We start from the raw sequence: 23054 nt of genomic DNA on the forward strand, positions 1-23054 counted from the left end.
CAAAGACACTACCACAGTGGGAGTGAAGCGTGTGTAAATAATTAGCAAACTGAGAAGTCAGACATAGAGGAATTCAAATAGCTGCTTAAACTGACAAAGCAGGGTAACAAAGAATTCATCTGTAGCATATTCAATTTGGCTACTGACTTCAGACAAATTTCAATAACCTGGGACTCAACAAAAAAATACCAGATCTCTTTCTACATAGAAACTATAACATGGCCACTGGAAGCTGAGATATGACATTTTCCTGGACGCCCTTTACCCAAAACCTTCCTATTTTTTGGTAATTGCCCACAATGTGAAACGTGGTAGGAAACTATACAGCACTATGTTCACAAGTCTTTCTAGAGAAGACTCCGAAGGGTGGTATGCGTGCAAATCCTGGTTCTGCCCGAACTGTCCTGGAACTTGGGCAAGTTAAGTAATGTCCCTAAGCGTCAGTGTCCTCATAAGTAATATGCGAATAACACTAGTACCTACTTATCAAGTTGTCATGAGGTTTAAATTTGTTAAGATAAGCCAAGCACTAAGAGCACTGTCAATGTGATTGTAAGCTGTATATTTGAGAGCTGTTATTGTTATTTCACTTACCATGCTCACAGCTCAGCCAGTAGCAAAAGAACTTATTTCAGCCAAAGGGATGCAATGAATAATGTACAGAAAGAAGTTAGGATAGTTAGAATTTATTTACAGTAGGCGTTGTGGCATGTGACATTAGCAAGGGCTCAACAGTTGTGATAATGGCAGCCATCGAGAGTAGTGTCTAGGGCAGAAAGGGTAGATGCACGAGAGGAACTGTGTTCACGAAACTGTTCCAGGGGTCTTCTCTTGCCTGTGTTTCCTGCCTTCTGGATTTCTATGTTTAACACTGATTTTCTTGACTTAAATTATCCAATACTCCCCTTGGTTTTGTGAGCACACCTTTATTCTTCTAATAAATCTTTTTAATACTTAAGTGAACCAGAGTTGATTTCTATTGTGTACATCCAAGATCACCTCTCTCCCCCACATATGACCCATATCTACGTGATAGGCAGGGATGGTCACTGTGGAGGGAGTCTAACCAGGAAAAGCAGATAGCCACTACCACTTTTGTTCAAGCTCCTGAGTTGTATTGTCTTACCTTTTAACTCCCAACTGGACCATGACTAGACCCCTTGACACAGCATGGCAAACATCAAGAATCTTAAATTACAGATGTTATGTGTTAACTAATGGGAAAAGCTGACATGCTTCTTTGTCTCTCCTTACTCTTATTATCTTGGCCTACTTACTCAACAGTGTTGTATCAACTTCGTTCTAGCAGAGGAATATTCCAACTCATTTGGCTGGGAGTGAAAATAAAACTAAATGCCATGAAGGAGGAGCATATTTGGATCAGTTCTCAGGTTTCCCAACTCAACAAAATGTAAACACAACTTATAATAGGTTATTTTACCAGCAAATGACAAAAAATATAAGCGGAGGTAGGGAGAGTGCCCTAATCCTAACACCAGATAAATTCATTACCACCAAGGAACACTACAAACAAACATTTCTCATGAACATAGATACAAAATCCCTCAACAAAATATTGCCAAGCTGAATCCAGCAGTGTATAAAAAGAATTATACACAATGACTAACTGGTGATTACTTCAGGTATGCAAGGCTGAGCCAACATTTGAAAATCAATCGATGTAATCAACCGTATCAATATGCCAATGAATAAAATTAAACATGATCATATCAATTGCTGCAGAAAAAGCAGCTGACAAAATCCAACATCCATTCACGATGAAAATTGTCAGTGAACTAGGAATAAAGAAAAACAAGTCACGCATAGCAAGTGGGAAAGACTGGAAAGAACCAAATTAGAGTCAGACATATTTATCTCCTTACAGGTATAAATGGATATAGATATGTAAATAAACCTAAATTCATATGTGTGTATATATCCTGGTTTTGTCTTCTAAGATCACCTAGAAGAGATATCTCAGTAGCAATGAGCCTACCCAGCTCCTGGATCTTATTTTCTAAATATTATTCTCTAATAAATGGAAGCAGGGCTCTTTGGAGAAATAACTGATTCTATGACTGGATCAGGGTCAATGCAAGAGGAATCTGAGCATCTTGTAATGCTCCAACACAAAGAGGTATTCAAAACTAAAAGGATGGGGGCATGTCGAAAGGAAACAAGACAAATGGGAGAGCTCCCAGTGACCAAACAGGGAACAATTTGAGCAAAAAAAAAAAAAATAATAATAACATAACATTGAATTATAACCCAAAGTATACAATAAAGATGTGATCCCATACTGACATACAAAAATGATTGAAATAAATGATAAAAGAGAGACAGATTTTCCCTTCAAAGAGTATGAAAGAATTTATTTATATATTCCCCTCTACTCCTGGAGGTGAACTTTAGCCCCCCACTGGCTGGGGTCTAAAGTAGTCTTCATGACTTACTTACAAGAAATAGAATATAAAAAAGGGAGAAAGTGGCTTCACGCTGGCAACGTGACAAAACTCTCTTGGCCAGGTGATTGAAGGTAATAAATGGCAGTGTGCCAAGTCATGGTGTGAGCACGTAGCCCTGATGTAACATGATGAAAGGGAAATTCCCATTTTGACGTAAAATCCATATTCCTTACCTAACCATGACCCAAAACACCCAAAACCAAACAACTCCACATTGAAAGCCACTCTACAAATTATCTGACTAGTACCCCTCAAAACAGTCCAAGTCATGAGAGGTGAGGGAAAACTGAGACGCTGTCACAGGCCAGAGGAAGCTAAGGAGCCATGACAACTCAATTCAGTGTCGATCCTGAATCACAGCCTGGAAGAGAAAAGGACGTTACTGGAAAAAACAAAAATGGTAAAACCCAAGTAAAATCTGAAGTTTAGATAACAGTGATGCCCAGGTTGGCTGCTTAGTTTTGATAAAAAGTACCAGGCTAAAGCAAGACATTAATAGGTGAAACTAGAGCAGGAATATATGGGGTATACAGGAACTGACAGGAATATGTCTAAGTTTTTGAAAATTTAGAATATTCTAGAATTCAAAAAAAATTTCAAAATAAAAAAAAATAATAAAATGGTTTCAGCAGGAGAAACATTACTGTTTTCATAGCCCTCAGAGCCAGAAGGGAATGTATATTAGTATCCCACTATTATCTGCATGATTACCTTAAGGCATTCAAGCACAGTTTTATAAATCTTGAGATGTTGAATGCTTCCGATTACATAGAGATGGAAAGAGAAGACACAGATGCAAATACCCTTGGGTAACTTTGTTATAGCTAACTGGAGAACCAAAATCAAATAATTACATTTCACACTGGGATATGGAATGCAGGTTATGTTTACATTCAAAATAGATGTTTACAATCATTGGAGTTAATTGTACATTCAGCATATGTGAAGTAATTTTCCAAATCAGATCAGATATTAAAATTTTAATAGTTTCTTATTTTAGGTCTTTTTACAGTTTACTAAATAGAATTTGTTTTATTGTGTTACCTGCCACTTAATAAGACAATTCCTAAGGGAAAAATATGAGATGGTTTCGGATGGCAATGGGTTTCAAAACATCCTTTCATCCAAAATTGGGAGTCCAAGCACTGAGTGAGATTATAGGTAAAAATATTCCACACAGCAGGAAAGCAGCCATGTCTCTTGAAGCATTCTAAATGATACTTAGAATGATTATTTATTTGTGATGTGATATAATTATCAGTGGCTCAAAGATCCAACATATTGACATAATGTACTCACAACAGAATTAGTTCATCCATTTCACAAAAACATCTTGAGCCAGACACATTAATAGGTACTGGGGATAGAGCTGTGAACATAGTAGATGAAACCAGAACTCTTGGGGAGTTTACAGTTTAGTTAGCAGATATATATAGATGAACAGGCAAACAGATAAAAATTAGTGTTAATAAGAACTATGAAGAAGAGACGAGGCTGAGGTGAGGTCCATAAGGAGCCAAGTGGCCGTTTTAGAAAGGGAGTCATACCCATAGGATAGGTAACGTTTAAGGAGAGGCCTGAAGGAAGCAAGGGAACCTTCCAAGCAAAGGAAACAGCAATCACAAAGGTCCTGAAGTAGGAGCATGCATGGAGTTGTTAAGGAGTAACAAGAAAATCAGTGTTAATGATGTGGAGTCCATGAGTGGGAGAGTGATACCAGATGGTACAGATCAACTAAAGTATAAATGAATGAGGGACCATAACCATTTCAAAGCATTTACAGGCAGAGAAGGTGTGATTTGTTATTCTTAGTGCATTATTTTTATTACATGTGAGGAGTTGGTAGTCATATACACATAAGTGGAACAAGACCTGTATTATCTCTTCAGTGTTCTTCTCCTCTGATCAATTTATCTTTTTGAAAATTATCATATGAACATGCTGTTTCTACATAATGACTCGGTCAAGGTGAAAATATCAATTCATTTACATGCTATACTTATGGAGCTTTCCATAAAATGTAATGCCTTAAAAAATACATACCTTCATTTGAAAAACTACTAGAGTACTTTTTTCTGCATTTGGGACTCTTAGAACAATTTTTCAAGCCAACAAATAATATGATTTGACATAAATTTATATGCTGATACCTCAATTGATTTTTTAGATTATTTTTTTCGTCAAACATTAGCCACACTATATATACTTCTTTGACAAATTTCCTCCTCCCACATGCATGTGTGTAAATGGAACTCTTGTGTTACTTTATTCACAGGCTTGTGTACACTCCCATTCTCATGTAGGTTTATGTTACATGTAGGTTTATATAACGCACATGGAACATATGAGTAAATCAAATGTGATTAACCATAAGATGCCGAGGAATAAACCTAACCAAAGAGGTAAAAGATCTGTACACTGAAAACTACAGAAAGCTTATGAAAGAAATTGAAGAAGACACAAAGAAATGGAAAAGCATTCCATGCTTATGGATTGGAAGAAGAAATATTGTTAAAATGTCTATATTACTCAAAGAAATCTGCACATTTAATGCAATCCCCATCAAATAACACCAGCATATTTCACAGATCTAGAACAAACAATTCTAAAAATTGTATGGAACCACGAAAGACCCTGAATAGCCAAAGCAATCCAGAAAAAGAAAAGCAAAGCTGAAGGCATCACAATTCCAGACTTCAAGTTATATTGCAAAGCTGTAGTCATCAAGACATGATGGTACTAGCACATAAACAGACACATTGACCAATGGACCAGATAGAAAATCCAGAAATGGACCCACAACTACATGGTCAACTCATCTTTAACAAAGCAGGAAAGAATATCCAGTGGAAAAAAGTCTCTTCAACAAATGGTGTTGGGAAAACTGCATAGTGACATGCAGAAGAATGAAAGTAGACCGCTTTCTTACACCATTCACAAAAATAAATTCAAAATGGGTGAAAGACCTAAATGTGAGACAGGAAACCATCAAAATCCTGGAGGAGAATACAGACAGCAACCTCTTTGACATTGGCTGTAGCATCTCCTTATTAGACACATCGCCGGAGGCAAGGACACAAAAACAAATGTGAACTCTTGGGACCCCATCAAGATAAAAAGCTTCTGCACAGTGAAGGAAACAATCAACAAAACTAAAAGGCAGCCTACAGAATGGGAAAGGATATTTGCAGATGACATATCTTTTAATACTTATTTTTATTTATTTATTTATTTATTTTACTTTCAGTTTCATTAATTTTCTTCATTTTTTTCTGTTTTGTAACTTTTATTTATTTATGTATTTTATTTATTTATTTATTTATTTATTTTAACATAATTTATTGTCAAATTGGCTAACATACAGTGTGTAAAACGTGCTCTTGGTTTTTGGGGTAGATTCCCGTGGTTCATCACTGACATACAACATCCAGTGCCCATCCCAACAAGTGCCCTCTTCAGTGCCCATCATTAATTTTCCCTTCTCCTCCACCACCCCCTTATCAACCCTCAGTTTCTTCTCTGTATTTAAGAGTCTCATGGTTTGCTTCCTTCCCTCTCTGTAACTATTTTTCCCCCTTTCCTTCCCCCATGGTCTTCTGTTAAGTTTCTCAAGATCCACATATGAGTGAAAACATTTGATATCTTTCTCTGGCTGACTTACTTCACTTAGCATAATACCTTCCACTTCCATCCACATTGCTGCAAATGGCATGATTCATCCTTTCTCATTGCCAAGTAGTATTCCATTGTATATATAAACCATAAAAGACCCTGAACAGCCAAAGTACTATTGAAAAAGAAAAAATACTGATTTGTAAATGACGTCTTCCAAATATCTAAGCTCACTGTGAGCTCTTACAGTTAAGCTATTACATTCATGTTAACAATATTTACTCTTTAATCAAAAATATACTTTTGAAGAGATGCAGACATCACTCTAGGAAATAAAGTACAGTGTGGCCCATGACAGGGAACACTGTGCCAGGAGGATCTAAGAAGGTTAAACTAGCGGGGAGGGTGGGTGGAGGAGGGTGCCTGGATGGGTCAGTAGCTTAAGCATCAAACTTTGGGTCAGGCCATGATCCTATGGTTCATGAATTCAAACCCTGCATCAGGCTGTCTGCTGTCAGCACAGAGCCTGCTTCAGATCCTCTGTCTCCATCTCTCTCTGCCCCTCCTCTGCTCACGCTCTTTCTCTCTCTCCCTCTTTCAAAAGTAAATAAATATTTACCTTAAAAAAAAAAAGGAACTTAATCCAGGTTATTGTGGATCCTACATCATTAAAACACTAACACTGGAGGCAGTTTTGTCTTGTCTGTGTCTATGGGATGCCTGGAGGTTGACTGTAAGTTATGTGAAGATGACTGTCCTGTAGAAGATGACACTGCAGGGGTGCCTGGGTGGCTCAGTTGGCTAAGTGTGGGCCTTCAGCTCAGGTCATGATCTCACAGTTTGGGAGTTCAAGTCCTGCATTAGACTCTCTGCTGTCAGTGGGGAGCTCGCTTCATATCCCTCTCTCTGCCCCTCCTCTCACACGTGCTCTCTCTCTCTCTCGCTCTCTCAGTCTCTCTCTCTTCCTGTCTGTCTTTCTCTCTCTTTCTAAAAAAAAATAAATAAACAATTAGTATCCAAAATCTATAAAGAACTTATCAAACTCAACACCCAAAAATCAAGTAATCCAGTGAAGAAATGGGAAAAAGACAGGAACAGACATTTTCAAAAGAAGACATTCCGATGGCTAACAGACACATGAAAAGATGCTCAGCATCACTCATCACCAGGGAAATACAAATCAAAACCACAATGAGCTACCACCTCACACCTGTTAGAATGGCTGAAATTAATAACGCAGGAAACAACAGATGTCGGTGAGGATGTGGAGAAGGAGGAATACTTTTGCACTGTTGGTGGGAATGCAAACTGGTGCAGCCACTCTGGAAAACAGTATGGAGGTTCCTCAAAACTTAAAGATCGAGCTACCCTATGACCCAGCAATTGCACTACAAGTCATTAATCCACGGGATACAGGTGTGCTGTTTCAAAGCGGCACATGCACCCCCCAATGTTTATAGCAACGCCATCAACAATCGCCAAAGTATGGAAAGAGCCCAAATGTCCATCGACTGATGAATGGATAAAGAAGATGTGGCATATAGGTACAATGGAACACTACTCAGCCATCAAAAAGAATGAAATCTTGCCATTTATAACAATTTGGATGGAACTAGAGTGTATTATGCTGAGCGAAATAAGTCCGTCATAAAAAGACAAATATCATATGACTTCACTCATAAGTGGGATTTAAGAAACAAACGGGAAGAGAAGGAAAAATAAGATAAAAACAGAGAGGGAGGCAAACCATAAGAGACTCTCAAATACAGAGAACAAACTGATGGTTGCTGGAGGCATATTGGCTGGGGCAATGGGCTAAATGGGTGATGGGCTTTAAGGAGGGCACTTGTTGAGATGAGCACTTAGGTGTTATATGTAAGTGATGAATCACTAAATTCTATTCCTGAAACCATTATTATACTATATGTTAACTACCTTGGATTTAAATAAAATTAAATAATAAATAAATAAATAAATAAATAAATAAATAAATAAAATTTAAAAATAAAGTAAAAAATATAAACGAAAAGAAGATGACGCTGCAGAAATGAGGGAAGCGCAGGTGGAAAAGGTGTGCTGGCGCCCCCTAGAGGAGAGCATACTCAAAACGGTGCTAATTTTGAGCCGGCAGAAAAACGAGGTAACCAGAACAAAAAAAGACATTGAAGCCTTGCCTGCACAGAAGCAAGAACCAGCTCACTGGTCGGTTTATGAAAGCAGCAGGGGGCCATGACTGACTGCTTGCTTTCTCAGAAGAAGTGATGAGCCATATCAGACTCATAAAAAGAAAGATTTAGGGTGAATTCTGGCCTTCAGGAAACCCACAGACCTCCGCAGTCTGTGGCCAGATGACCAAGCGCGTGGGCTGTCCTGGCGGGGTACAATGTGGAGGTTTACACACTGCTGCCCAGCCGCCACAGGACATCGATGGCCCGTCAGCTCCTCACCACCATCCTTTGTTCCAGTGACAACTGAAAAATTGTCTTTTATTTCACGACATCGGACCGGTTCTGAGAACACAGAACTAAATGTGATAGCACCTTTGTCCTCAAAGAGTTCAGTTAAATAGTACAGCTATGCTTATAAATGTAAACGTATATCTATATAATATATAACATATTAAATATACATAACAAGTATTAATATTTATAAGAATATATAACGATATATTCCAATTTATTAATAGTTAATGATGCAGCTGATAAATAGGTTTATACATTAAATATATACTTAATACGTGTTTGGGTAGATAAAGAAGGATGACAATACAGAAAAGGAAGAGGAAGAAGGAGCGGGAAGAGGAAGAGAAGAAAAGGAACATATTTATTGAATAGCTATTCTCTGTCATGCGCTGTGCTAAGTGCTCTCTGCTCTCTCACGCAGCAAAATAGGCATTATTTACCTTCAGGAGAAGCTCAGAGGATTTTAGTAAGTTTTCTTAGATCAGCAAATTTGGTTGGAACAGGCTTTTCTCTTTTTCTCCAAAACGTATGCTAATGTTAATTGTCCTAGCCACGGTAGTTATGTTTAGAAGCTGAGTGGGGATTAATGTTAAATATTTGTGGAACTAAATTGTCTTGTAGACATTTGACAGTATTTCTTGTCATATGTCCCTCTTCTTCTCACCAAACAGCCTGCAGATTGTCTTATGGGAATCTTTTTATATTGGTTTGTATAAATAACGCCGCTGCTATGCAAGGAAACTGCAGAAATCACAGTGACTTAAACATAGAGATTTTTCTTGCTCGTATTCTGTTCAGTTAGTTGTTCTATGGGATCTTATACAGTGATTCAGCAACCCAGCTCTTTTCATTTAGTGGCTCCACACCCCTATGGCCTGGATCCTCTATCCAGCAGGTGATGATGGAAGAGAGAATAAGCAGACGGTCACCTGGGAAGTTTCTCGGGCCAGACTTGGAATTGACACCTGTGACTTATGCTCACTTTCATTGACAAGAATACAATGACGTGACTTCAACTAATTGCATGTGGGTTGAGAAATTAGTACAGTTATGTGCTCAAGAGGAAAAAGAAAATGGTTTGGGGCAGAAAGAACAAGTTTCTCCCACTGTAATGTTTACGATCATCAAATATCCATTTCACTCCCTCCGCCCCCATGGAACATATTATCTACTGTCGCTAGGGAGACATCCTAAATTCCAACTAATCCCTATAAAGTTTCAGTGTCCAAATCAAAGGGGTTAAATGGTGCCCTCCATTCAGTCCGAAGGTGGTTCCTTGTGGTCCAGGAACGTATGAACTAAATAAACAAACAGACAAAAAACAAACAGCTTATCCCACATCATACTCAATGTATGATACACAAACAGGATGAAGAGAAGTGGAAAAAAATTCTCTTCTATGAAAGTAAAGAATGGAGTTACAAGGGTCACTTTGGAAATCTTGCTGAGTTAGCATTATGAAGGCCCCTCAAACTTGACCATGGAGATATTTCTTTATGAGATTCTGTTTTTCTTTCTGGGAAAACGCCATTTTCCATTGTTTTTCCTGGCCCCTAGTCCTGTTAGATGTGTGGGGCTTTCCCACTCATCCATTATTCCTTAAGATCATTTCTGAAGTGTATCAAAGACAAAATGAAATCAGAGACAAAATTAACAGAGGCTGGTTTTGTTTTGTTTTGTTTTGTTTTGCTTTAGCAAGGGAAGCTATCTGCTATTACTTGTGTTTTAGCAGGGTTTTAAAGATGTTGTAAAGGAGAGTAAATTTTATAGATTAAAAAGAAGAAACACTGAGATGGTATAAAATTGACAAGCATTTTATTAAGATGGGATTTTTAGAAGAGACTTTCTAATTGGTTTTCAAGAACTTTTGATGGGTCTTAGTTGCAGGGTTCAACTGAAAAGTTCTGGGATATTTCAAAAAAGAAAGGACTGTTCAACGCTAGGGACCTGGGATATTAGTGTCTGGCCATGTCCAGGAACAAGTGGGTTTATGTTGAGTGCTGTTCTGTGTGATGTTTTTATGTGACGCTGATGGCCACATCAGGCAGTTTTAAGTGCGTGTTAGGGATTATGAGATCTTTGAGGTATATTCAGTTTTTGCAGCTTATTTCCACACACAATTTTAAATTTCTAGAGTTGTTTTAATGCTCAGCCAAAGAATGTTAAAATCACGGCTCATGGCTTTCTTGCCAATGCAATTCCCTCAATAACTTGATAATGTGTTTTCAATTTCTACTACTAGATCCAATATGGGTCACCATCTCCAATGGTTTACCATAATGGTAAAACAATAACCATTTAAAAATGTTTAATGTTTCTTTATTTTTGAGAGAGAGAGAGAGGAAGAGCAAGCAGGGGAGGGGCAGGGAGGGAGGGAGGCACAGAGTCCAAAGCAGTCTCCAGGCTCTGAGCTGTCAGAGCCCAATGTGTCACTCCAACTCACAGACCATGAGATCGCGACCTGAGCTGAAGTCACGCTTAACCGACTGAGCCACCCAGGTGCCCCAAACAATAACCCTTTTTATTTCTTTACGTGGTATCATGGATAGGATACTGTAACAGGACATCAGAAGGTAAAGCTAGTGAAATCTGAATAAGGTATGGGATTCCGTTAATAGCAATGTGTGAATGTTGAATTTGTACTGACATGTGTACCAAGGTACTGTAAGATGATAACTCTGGGGTAAACTGGGCGAAGGGTGTACGGGAACACTTACCCTGTCTTTGCACTTTTTTTGTAAGCCCAAAAGTATTCCAAAAGCGTTTATCAAAAGTACTTTTTACTTTTTCAAAATTTTTATTAAAAAATTTTTATATTCAAGTAAGTTAACATACAGTGTAATATTAGTTTCAGGTGTACAATGTAGTGATTCAACACTTTCGTACAACACCCAATGTTCATCACAACAAGTGCATTCCTAAATCCCCATGACCTATTTGACCCATCCTCCCACCCACCTCCCCTCTGGTAACCATCAGTTTGTTCTCTATAATCAAGAGTCTGGCTCTTGGTTTGCCTCTCTCTCTCTCTCTTTTTTTCCCTTTGCTCATTTTTTTCTTAAATTCCACATATGAGTTAACTCATATGGTATTTGTATTTGTCTTTCTCTGGCTGCCTTATTTTGCTTAGCACTGTACTCTCTAGCTCCATCTAAGTGATTGCAAATGGCAAGACGCCATCCTTTTTGATGGCTGAGTAGTATTCCAGCGTGTGTGTGTGTGTGTGTGTGTGTGTGTGTGTGTACTACACCTTCTTTATCCATTCATCAGTGGATGGACACTTGGGCTGTTTCCACAATTTGGCTATTATAGATTGTGCTGCTATAAACATCGGGGTGCATGTATCAAAAATGGGCAAAAGATTTTAACAGACTTTTCACAAAAGAGGATAATTAGAATGGCAAATAAGCACATAAAAAGATGCTCAAAAGCATTAGTTGTTAGAAAAATGCAAACTAAAACAATAAGGAGATACACTACAAACTTATTAGAATAACTAATGCCACAAAAGCCCACCTGTAAATATAGAGTACCATCAAGGATGTGAAGCAGTCGGAACTCTCATATGTTGCCGATGGGAACACAAAGTAGTATGCCATTGTCGAAAACAGGTTGGCAACTGTCACATGACCTAGAAATCTCACTTCTAACAATCTACGCAAGTGAAATAAAAGCACATGGCCACATAAAATCCTGTATGTGAATGTTTATAGGATCTTTATTTGTATTAGCTAAAACTGGAAACAACCCAAGTTTCCTTCAACTGAAGAATGGATAAACAATCTGAATACATAGAATGCATCTTAGTAATAAGAAGGAACCAATTACAGAACAAGTACATCTCCATAAATTTCAAATGCATTATGCTAAGGGAGAGAAGCATGACTCAAGAGATAACCTACTGCATGATTCTTTTTTTATGACATTCTTACAAGCAAAAACTATAGGGACTGAAAACAAATTAGTGGTTGCTAGGAGGTGGAAAAAGGGGTCAATTACAAAGAGTTGTAGGAAATTTAGGGGGGGTAATAAACTGTTCTATATCCTGATGTGATGGTGGTTATAGGGCCAATTACATTGGTACAAACACTTAGAACAATACATTGAAAAGTGTGGATATAACTGTATGTAAATTATACCTCAATTAGAAGAAGGAAAAAAAAGACAAATAATCCAAATAGGTAGGTGTGCTTACTCAACAGACACTTCAGTTCCCCACAGACAGTTTAATTGCTTCTTTCCTAAATAAGTGAGGGGAACTGTGGTTATTCCCATAGGGCTCCGGCTCCCCTGAGAACTCTGCGTCCCTGTAACTTTCTCCTGGTTCCCACTCATTAGCCTTGGAAATCCCCAAATCACTCCATTTAACATCATTTTAGAGGACCCATCTGAGTGCAGAACCCTTCTGCTCCTCTGTTTACTCATCCGAATGTTAGTTGTTCCTGGTACAGACGCCATCTTCCTCCAAAAAGAATTTTCTTCGGAGCTGCCCAAAAAACCCACTCTGAGATAAGAACTATACTGACTCAGGTTAATATGAGAATCCCCTTACCAAGTTGGTTTATAGACCTTCCCTCATTTATTCTTCACAGACAGAATTCTGTAAGGTGGGCGGGAGATGCAATTTTATTATTTCCACTTCACAAATCAGGAAACTGAATTTGACAGGGGTAAATGACTCTTCCAAGGATCATAAAGAATACATAGGAGATGTAGGACCTGAACTGTCTTCCTAGCTCCACGTCAATGATTTTTTTCCTCCATTCCTCCATGCTTCAGAGACCTTGAAGCCTTTTCACCAGTACCGGAGAGAGCCTCTTCAGTAGGATATACTCATTCTACTCTGGTTGAGGTTCTGGTATCAGAGACACAATTCATGGCTGCCTTTCCCTTCTTGTCAAGGAGCAAGGTAAGGTTCTACATATTCTATACATTTTTAGTGAGACGTGTAATTCATGCAAAAACAGTAGGGAGGCTGTGTGTACTATGACTTGCTTTGGCAAAGTAATGGATGCTGTGAATGTTTCTTCTGAAACAGTGAGGTAGAGCTGGTCTTAAATATCCAAATGTACGTCATCTTTCAACAAATAGGCAGTTTAGTAATACTTAGGAGGCAACATAGTGTTTTCCTAAAGAGGATAAAAGCAACAGCAATAAGAAACAGAGGCTAGATTATGCTCTGATTGATTAGGTAGTAATTTCATTCTGCTTCCTAACCGTAGGTCTGTTATGGAAGGAAAGGTAAGTATAATGGGGTGAAATGAAACTTCTTTAGACTCCAAGAGGATCAGCATGAATTATAAAGCTCCTTACTCTATTTCAACCTTCTTTTCCTCTTATCTTCCCCATATTACTACTAGCTCACTTAAACGCCAGAAAGTCTGGTAGCTGAAGGCACAGGTTTACAATCTGTCTGATCTGGATACGAATCTTGAGTTTATTTCTTACTACATACGTGTAGACGTCTGTAAAGTCACATGACCTCTCCAACCCTCAATTCCTTAACCACAAATGTGGGTGATAATACTCTGTATCTTATAACATCATAGGGTAAACTTGTGGGATGCTATAACTTTTAAAATTATTGTTGTTAATTTATAAGTTATCCTTATAAAGCTGTAGCATAAAGATTACACTACCTACCGTATAAAGTTGTGAGGAGGAAGAAAGAATGCACACACACACACACACACACACACACAGAATGCTCTTAGTGGAGGTAATAAAACACAGTATATGCTAAAAAGAATTTATGTTTGTCAAAGGTGAGCAAACACAAATGTCCTTAGGAACTGGGTTGTGAAAGGGGAAGTCATGAAGCCCTTCAGTCAGTAGAGAAGAGTAGTTACCAATGAGTGAAAGCTGTGGCATAGGCTGCATTCAATTTAAATAAGAAAAGTTACAGAATGGAGCTCACCTCAAAGGCAGATCTGGAAGCCATAATAAAACCCATGGACATGACATTTCAACCTTGGATTTTTGTCATCCAAGCTTCGAGGGCCTGAGTAATGAGAGTAAGAATGAGTTCCAAATATAAGAAAACTGTTCCCACCCAAAGTAAAATATGGATCTCAATGAAAAAACTGAGTGAATGGCTTGTGCAGCCAATGATATGTTCAGAGGAAAGGCAGGGTGAGACACACGGGCGATCAGAAGAACTGAGTGGGCATAGTATGTGAGGAAAGACAAATCAGAGAGTGAGGCTATCAGACTTTAAAACTAATCCGTAATCTAGAGACTAGATAGATATTGCTTCCCACCTTTACCAAGGCAAGATAGAGATCGGGATTTCATCCTACGAATAACATCAGAGCTAACTCTACTTAACCATTTTTCATGATTATTTTATGAACTCTCACAATTGCCCCTTCGCATTTCATCTTCAGTTTTAGAGATGAAAAAGAATGAGGCTCAAAGAACTTAGGTTAGGGAAGTGTCTCCCAGATAGTGTGTGTTAGGGTACAATCTGAACCATATGCACCTTGTCCCAGAGCTTGAGTCTTCCATTCAATGCATTTCCTTCTCTTCAGGATTGCCTTCCTGGTGGTACATGTCTGCAGCCGCAGTTCTACTTTCCCTGTATGCCCCTATGACCCCGTTGGGAGTCCCACATCTAAGAATAGTATCGTAGCCATTTCATTACTCCTAACAACCCATTAAGATGGGTCCGATGGATTTGAGGGCTGACTGTGAATAGAATTAACTCAATTCAATTCAAGTTTCAGTTACTGTCATGGGATTTTGGAATTAGTCTGCCTGGGATGAAGCTTGACTCTGCCAGTTAACATTTGGGTAAACGTGGGCAAATTACACAACCTTGTTGAGCCTAAGTTACCTCATAAAAGAAATGAGCATGAAGGCTAATTGTTTTGTCTTGCGTGCGCTTCAGGTTTGAAGAACACAAGATTGCCATCATTGAAACAATCCGCAGAGCCATTTACACATTTCCACCTCGCTCTACTCTCTTTTCCATTTAACATTCTGTTCCTTTACTTCTCATCACTACAGGGCATCCTGTGATTCCCCACCGACGTTCATGGGGCACAACACAGAAGTAACTGAGTTCATCCTTCTAGGATGTACAGATGCTCCAGAATGTCTTTATGACATTCCCCCTCATCTACCTCTTCACTCTAGTTGGAAATCGGCAGGGGTGGAGGGGGGACTGTGCTGATTCTGTTGGGCTCTTGTCTCCACACTCTCATGTGCTTTTTCCTCAGTGACCTGTCTCTCAGGGATTTTTGTTACAGACCCAAGGTCATGGCAGGATTTCTTATAGGAAACAAAGTCATCTCCTGCAATGCATGTGCTACTCAGATGTCCTTTTTTTGCAGTCTTCGCCACTGTGGGAAGTTACCTCTTGGCTTCAGTGGCCTATGATCGCTACGCTGCAGTGTGCAAATCCCTGCCATCACATCACCACCATGACTACTCACTGATGTGAGTGCTTGTCTGGCCACAGGCTGCTATGTCTGTGGTGTTCTAAATGCCTCTGTAAATATTGGAGATACCTCCAGTCTCTCTTTCCATATGTCCAATGTGGTTCGTCATTTTTTTCTGCAATATTTCAGCAGTCAACAGTTCTGTCTTGCGCTGATAAGTACATCAGTGAGTTGGTTTTTGTCTATATAACTGGCTTCCTTTTTTTCCTCTCATGGTTATCTTTATTTTCTATCTGTTTATATTTATCACCATCTTGAAGATGCAATCAGTTCCGGGGTATCAAAAGGCTTTGTCCACCTATGTTTCCCACCTCTCTAGTGTCCATCTTCAATGGTACAGTCACCTTCATGCATATACAGCCCAGCTCCAAGAATCCTATGGACACACACAAAAAAGCATTTATTATATGTATCTCCAAATTAAAACATAAACTCCGTGTAAGCAGTAGCTTTCTCTGCTTTGTTCATAACTCTACCCTCCATAGCTAAATGAGTTTCTGGATCATAGGAAATATCAGTAAATATTTGTTAAATGAATGAATGATAAATGAAGCTTTAAGTTCAATCATATCAATATATTGGATATTTGGATCATGAATATTTATAATTCATCATTCATAAAATAAACCATCTATATAGAATTATAGAACATTTAGAGTCATGACTAGTGTTCTTTTTTGCTGAAATATTTTTATTTACATTCTCACTCAGTGCTTTTAATCCCCATTTATGGTTACAATGATTTTCTGGAAACTACACTGTCATTCCATAGGAACGACGTCTCACTGATTAGTAAATAGCACATCAAATAGATTCTATTTAGTAAATCATAAAAGGACATAAAGTACAAAACTATTTTAAAGTTTAATATCTCATCCAGTTTGGAAAATCACTGTATACACACTGGCTATGCAGTCAATTCCAATGATTCTAACTATCCATAGAGAATGGAAACATAACAGTACTTATGGATAGTAAGCCCAATCTACATTAAATATCCTAGCAGTGTTCTTGTGTTTTATTTTGATCCTTAGGAGAGATCAATTCTATAATAAAATTCCCTGTGGGAATGTGCATTGTTTCCTTTTCTGCCTCGACACATTTGGAGGTACTCATACTCACAGTATGCGTAAGACTGTGCTTGAATGTGCTAAGATGGTCATGCTGACACTTAGCATGGGCAGGGTGTTAGAATATAAACATTTCCTTCTGGCTCTAGATCTGTGATGATGGTGATGTATCTTCTGCTGGAACCATTTAAAAAAATTACTTTTGGGGAGCCTGGGTGGCGCAGTCGGTTAAGCGTCCGACTTCAGCCAGGTCACGATCTCACGGTCCCTGAGTTCGAGCCCCGTGTCAGGCTCTGGGCTGATGGCTCAGAGCCTGGAGCCTGTTTCCGATTCTGTGTCTCCCTCTCTCTCTGCTCCTCCCCCGTTCATGCTCTGTCTCTCTCTGTCCCAAAAATAAAATAAAAACGTTGAAAAAAAATTTTTTAAAAATTACTTTTATCTGATAAAGGGCTAGCATCCAAAATCTATAAAGAACCTATCAAACTCAACACCCAAAAAATAAATAATCCGGTCAAGACATCGAACAGAAGACATGAACAGACATTTTTCCAAAGAAAGAAATCCAGATGGCCAACAGACACATGAAAATATGTTCAACATCACTCATCAACAGGGAAATGCAAAAAACCACAATGAGGCAGAAACCAACTGCCAGCAGAGTTGCGGTGGACCTTCTACAGATTTCACCAGTTCTACCCCACAGGTATTTGTGTTCATATAAGCCAGCTGCCTAAATCCTTCCCTCTTCCCTCTATCCCTGCCCCGCACTCAAGCCACAGCAGCCAGCATCAGCAGCCAGCCCAGGTCTGTGCATCTGCAAGAGTGAGAGACACCAGACTAGACCACTGCGGCCAACCCCCACTGCCATGCACCTGTACCTCAGAAAGGATCTCCATGCTCTTGGTTCCCCTCCTAGCAGTAGAGAATGTTTACCTCTTACTCAATGTTGGTTAGTGTTGCTGTGGATATTACTGCCCTTCTTTACTGTGCTGACACAGCCTTTATTTTACACAGAAACATTGTCCCTAGTTCTCAGAGATGGCACCCTTTGTGGCGATCCTGACCTACACTAGGTATAGTACACCCCTTGTGATCTCATCCCAGGACATTGTCCTGATCCACTCCCGTGAGTAGAGGGTTTTATTCTCTTTTCTTATATCAGTTCCCGTGAATTTTATCAGCATCTAAGGACAGCAGTGACTTAAGCTGTTATTCTGTAGAACGGTAAGGAAGAGGAATCTGGGTGGACTTTTTTCTGTGATGGCTGCTGTTCCTTTCTCCTGGGCCAGCCCCAAGAGAGCAGTGCTCTCAGAAATCTCACCCTGCCCCCAGTCTTTCTTGTAAACACTGAGAGAGGTCTGTAGAGCAGAGCATGTACATGAGTGCAAATCTTTAGTTATTAATTTTAAATTTCTGATGGATCCTTCGATCAGTAACTATAGAACCTAAGAGCATCTGTCACAGGTAGGCTAGCACTCTCATCCCATCTCTTTGCCTATCTTTGATTATATTGGGCGTTAGATAGCTGCCTTGTGAGCTCAGCTCTCTAATGAGTTTAATAAAAAGCATAAAATTGCAGAAAGCCTGGTTATTTTTTGTAAGGATGGTACTAATGCTGATTCCAGATTGATGCATTCTAGGTCAGTGCTCAAAATTCACTTCTTGATAATGTAGGACATCTTTAAGAATAATCAAAACTTGGCATTACCTTCCTTAGTAATTCTACATGGTCACCAATACAGAAAGAACAATAAATCCTTCAAGAGATCCTTCAATAAAGCCTTCAAGAAGTCTCATGCAACATTGCTTTCAACAATTATTCTCAATTATAATGATATTGAAAAGACATATTCATTCATATTCATTCATCTGTTAATGAATATATTAAGTCAACAAAGTATTGAGTTCCAACTCAATAAGACACAACTCAGCCCCTGTGTTAGATTCTGATTATACACAGAAGAACAAAAGAGATATGGTTTCTGCATGAGTACATTTTGGTTGGATGGGGGAGAGACATCAAACTCACAGAGAAATATATAATTACAGATTTCAATATGTATTCTGAAAATATAGACCAATGTACACAGAGAGGGCATAAGAAAGGAAGTTGATGTTAAATAGGGCTGGAGAAACACTTCCAGAATGGTAGAGGGAGGGCCTCTGAAAATCTGCCCCTTCATAAAAGCAAAGACAACACAGGCAAGAGGTTTCCCAAAACTTTCAAAGCTCTAGAAATAAACCAAAGGCTTGCAACAATCCAAAGCGTGTGTACTCAAGAAAAATGGCTGAGTCTAGATAATAATAGTGAGCTTTCTGGCATCTTCACTGCCCTACTTCCCAATTCTGTGTTAGCTTTGAAAACCAGCAGAACCACAGGAACTGAGAAAAACGTCAGCCTGATAGCAATTGGAGAAAAAAGAATGTGTCTGGAGTCCCTTAAATGGCCCCAAACCCCAAGAAATGTCACTATTAAATTACAGTGGCCCCCAAACTCAAGAAATGTCACTATTTCACCTGTCTGGCAGCTTTCTAGAAAAGCTCCATTCACAATTTTTTTTTTAATTTTTTTAACGTTTTATTTATTTATTTATTTATTTTTAAATTTTTTTTTTCAACGTTTATTTATTTTTGGGACAGAGAGAGACAGAGCATGAACGGGGGAAGGGCAGAGAGAGAGGGAGACACAGAATCGGAAACAGGCTCCAGGCTCTGAGCCATCAGCCCAGAGCCCGACGCGGGGCTCGAACTCACGGACCGCAAGATCATGACCTGGTTGAAGTCAGACGCTTAACCGACTGCGCCACCCAGGCGCCCCGTTTTATTTATTTTTGAGACAGGGAGAGACAGAGCATGAGAGGATCAGAGAGAGGGAGACACAGAATCCGAAACAGGATCCAGGCTCCAAGCTGTCAGCACAGAGCCCGATGCGGGGCTTGAATTCACGGACCGCGAGATCATGACCCGAGCCGAAGTCGACAGCTTAACCGACTGAGCCACCCAGGCGCCCCTGCATTCACAATTTTAATCTTTATTTCACCTGACATAGTTCACCCTGTAAGAAAAGCCTTATTCCTAGAGCGTTTGTAAAAACATTGAGAAGCGATTGTTCACCAATATAATTTCCTAAGATGGCAGCACCGTTTGAGGCCAAGCAATCACCTAACCATACTCTTAAAGCAGATTTTTAGGGAGGGGGTCCTGGGTGGCTCAATTGGTTGAGAGTCTGACTTTGGCTCAGTCATGATCTTGTAGTTCATGCGTTCCAGCCCCACACCGGGCTCTCTGCAGTCAGCACTGAGCCGGCTTCAGATCCTCTGTCTCCCTCTCTCTTTGCCCCTCCCCCACTTACACGCTCTCAAAAACAAACATTAAAAAAGAATAGTGATTTTTGGGGAAATGAGAAATCCATAGTGGGCTTTGAAATACTCCAGTATATGTGTGGGGATCACAAAATATCATGTACATGTGCAAGACTGTTTGCAGGCACAGAAAGACCTGAGAAAGACATAATCTTTCACTGGAGATTCTGCACAGGAAGAAGTGCAAATTAAGGCAGATTTTTAAATCACCAGAGCATTGAAAAGATGCTCCAACACAAACATACAGAACCCCTGTTCAAGGCTTGGAAGAATTAATGGAAAAATCTGTCCAATCATTAGTTGACCACTCAGCTAAGTGAGGAGCAACTCCAGTGGCTATGCACAACAAAAAGTACAGAATTAATATAAGCAATCTAGGAAAATCACGAAACAAACAAACAGCATTACCAAAAACAATAAGTCCTAGAGGGTGGCAGTGGGGAGACCTGATTTTGAGAACATTCTACATTTTAGTACTTAAAATGCCCATATTTTAATAGCAAAAAAAAAAATGTATCACACAAAGAGGGAAGCATGACTAATACCAAGGTTGGACTTAATAGAAAAAGATTTAAATCAGATATTATAAATGTGGCCAAAGAACTAAAGGAAACCACGTTAAAAGAATTAAGAAAAGTATGAGAACAATGTCTCACCAAATAGGGAGTATCAATACAGATATAGAAATTACTTTTAATAACACAAATAGAAATTCTTGAGTTGAAAAGAAAGATAAATAAACTATAAAGTTCAATAAATGGATCAGCAGCAGATGGGAACTGGCAGAAAAAAAAAGATCAGTAAACTTTAAGACAGATCAGTTGAGCACTCCACCTTGAAAAACAGAAATTTTTTAAAACATTTTTTCTTAAGTTTATTTATTTTTGAGAGAGAGACAGATAGAGTATGAGCAGGACGGGCATAGAGAGAAAGAGACACAGAATCTGAAGCAGGCTCCAGGCTCTGAGCCATCAGCACAGAGCCCAGTGCGGGCTTGAACCCACAAACCTCAAGATCATGACCTGAGCCAAAGCCAGACGCCCAAGCAATAGAGCCACACAAGCACCCCCAGAAATTTTTTTTAATGAAGAAAAAATAAACAGTCCCAAAGAACAGTGGGATACTGCAAGTGTACCAACATATGCCAACTGAGACACTCAAAAGGAGAGACAGGAGCAGAAAGAATATTTTAAAAAACAATGGGCCAAAACTCCCCAAATCTGTGGAAAGGAATGGACGTACATATAGATTCAGAATTTTTGACATAGTGAGACTCAAAATTTTAGCAGATTTGTATATTAACAAATTCATAGCATTACACACAAATAAGTTATTAATACTATTGTAATTCTTGGTGCTTAAATTTTAAATATCAAATATTATATTTTTATTTAAGTGAATAAAAATATGCCTTGTCATCCTTTTCTTTTTCCTGTATTGTTATGTGTTTTCTCTATTAAACCACCATAAAAATGCCATAAAAATTTTTAGATAGGACTCATTAATATGGAAATTTGGCTAGGAAAATAAATGCCCATGTGAAGGTATATATTTTCATTAGAACAAGAACAAACAAAGAATCGATAATAATTCTACATTCAAGGAACTTTGGAAGTATTTTCATACAGTTTACTTTTTTCAAATATAAAACATACTGTTTTTTTATGTGTAGAAAGATAAAGTAAAAATAATTTTTAAAAACCAAGCATATATATACATGTACACACACACACACACACACCCATATTTCCATTAAGTGAATTATTTATGTTAAGAATGTGTTCTGAGGGGCGCCTGGGTGGCGCAGTCGGTTAAGCGTCCGACTTCAGCCAGGTCACGATCTCGCGGTCCGTGAGTTCGAGCCCCGCGTCGGGCTCTGGGCTGATGGCTCAGAGCCTGGAGCCTGTTTCCGATTCTGTGTCTCCCTCTCTCTCTGCCCCTCCCCCGTTCATGCTCTGTCTCTCTCTGTCCCAAAAATAAATAAAGGTTGAAAAAAAAAATTAAAAAAAAAAAAAAGAATGTGTTCTGAGACACCAAAATAATTGCTTTAAATTCTACTATGCCAATAGACTTATCTCATGTATGTCTTAAATAATTTCTCCTTCTGTGGGTGTGTGGATTTCATGAGTTTCTCATGAATTATTTATGTGTATGCCTGTGCTTATACATACATGTGATGAGTATACATGTTCATGTGGGAGTGTGGATAAATATGCTTATTAAGAAGAATTTTTAGGAGTGCCTTGGTGGTTAAGTGTCTGACTCTTGACTTCAGGTCAGGTCATGATCTCACAGTCTGTAAGTTCGAGCCCTGCATTGGGCTCTGCACTGACAGTGCGGAACCTGCTTGGGATTCTCTCTCTCCCTCTCTCTCTCTGCCCCTTCCCAGCTTGCTCTCTCTCTCTCTCAAAATAAATTTTTAAAAAAGAAAAAAAAAGAAGAATTTTTAAAATAATAACATTTATTGGTAATTCTTCTTAACCTATTCTTAGGTATCATATTTTTTAAGACTTTGGCTTTGTAAGCTCAATCAATAGCTTGGAAAATTACTATAACAAATTAGAAATTTGTGGGCTGGACAAGCATTTTCTCTAAATAGATCTGAGGTGGATGAAAGTGCCTTATTGTTGATTCTTTATAC

The 23054-nt window shown here is 38.8% G+C and overlaps 1 pseudogene; it reads left to right on the plus strand.

Moving 5' to 3' along the window:
• Positions 1-8124: 8124 nt before the first annotated feature.
• On the plus strand, positions 8125-16470 carry LOC125146579 (olfactory receptor 5B2-like; annotated as a pseudogene).
• The last annotated feature ends 6584 nt before the right edge of the window (positions 16471-23054 follow it).

This window comes from Prionailurus viverrinus, chromosome D1, assembly GCF_022837055.1.
Source record: "Prionailurus viverrinus isolate Anna chromosome D1, UM_Priviv_1.0, whole genome shotgun sequence".
In the NCBI taxonomy this organism is placed as follows: Eukaryota; Metazoa; Chordata; class Mammalia; order Carnivora; family Felidae; genus Prionailurus; species Prionailurus viverrinus.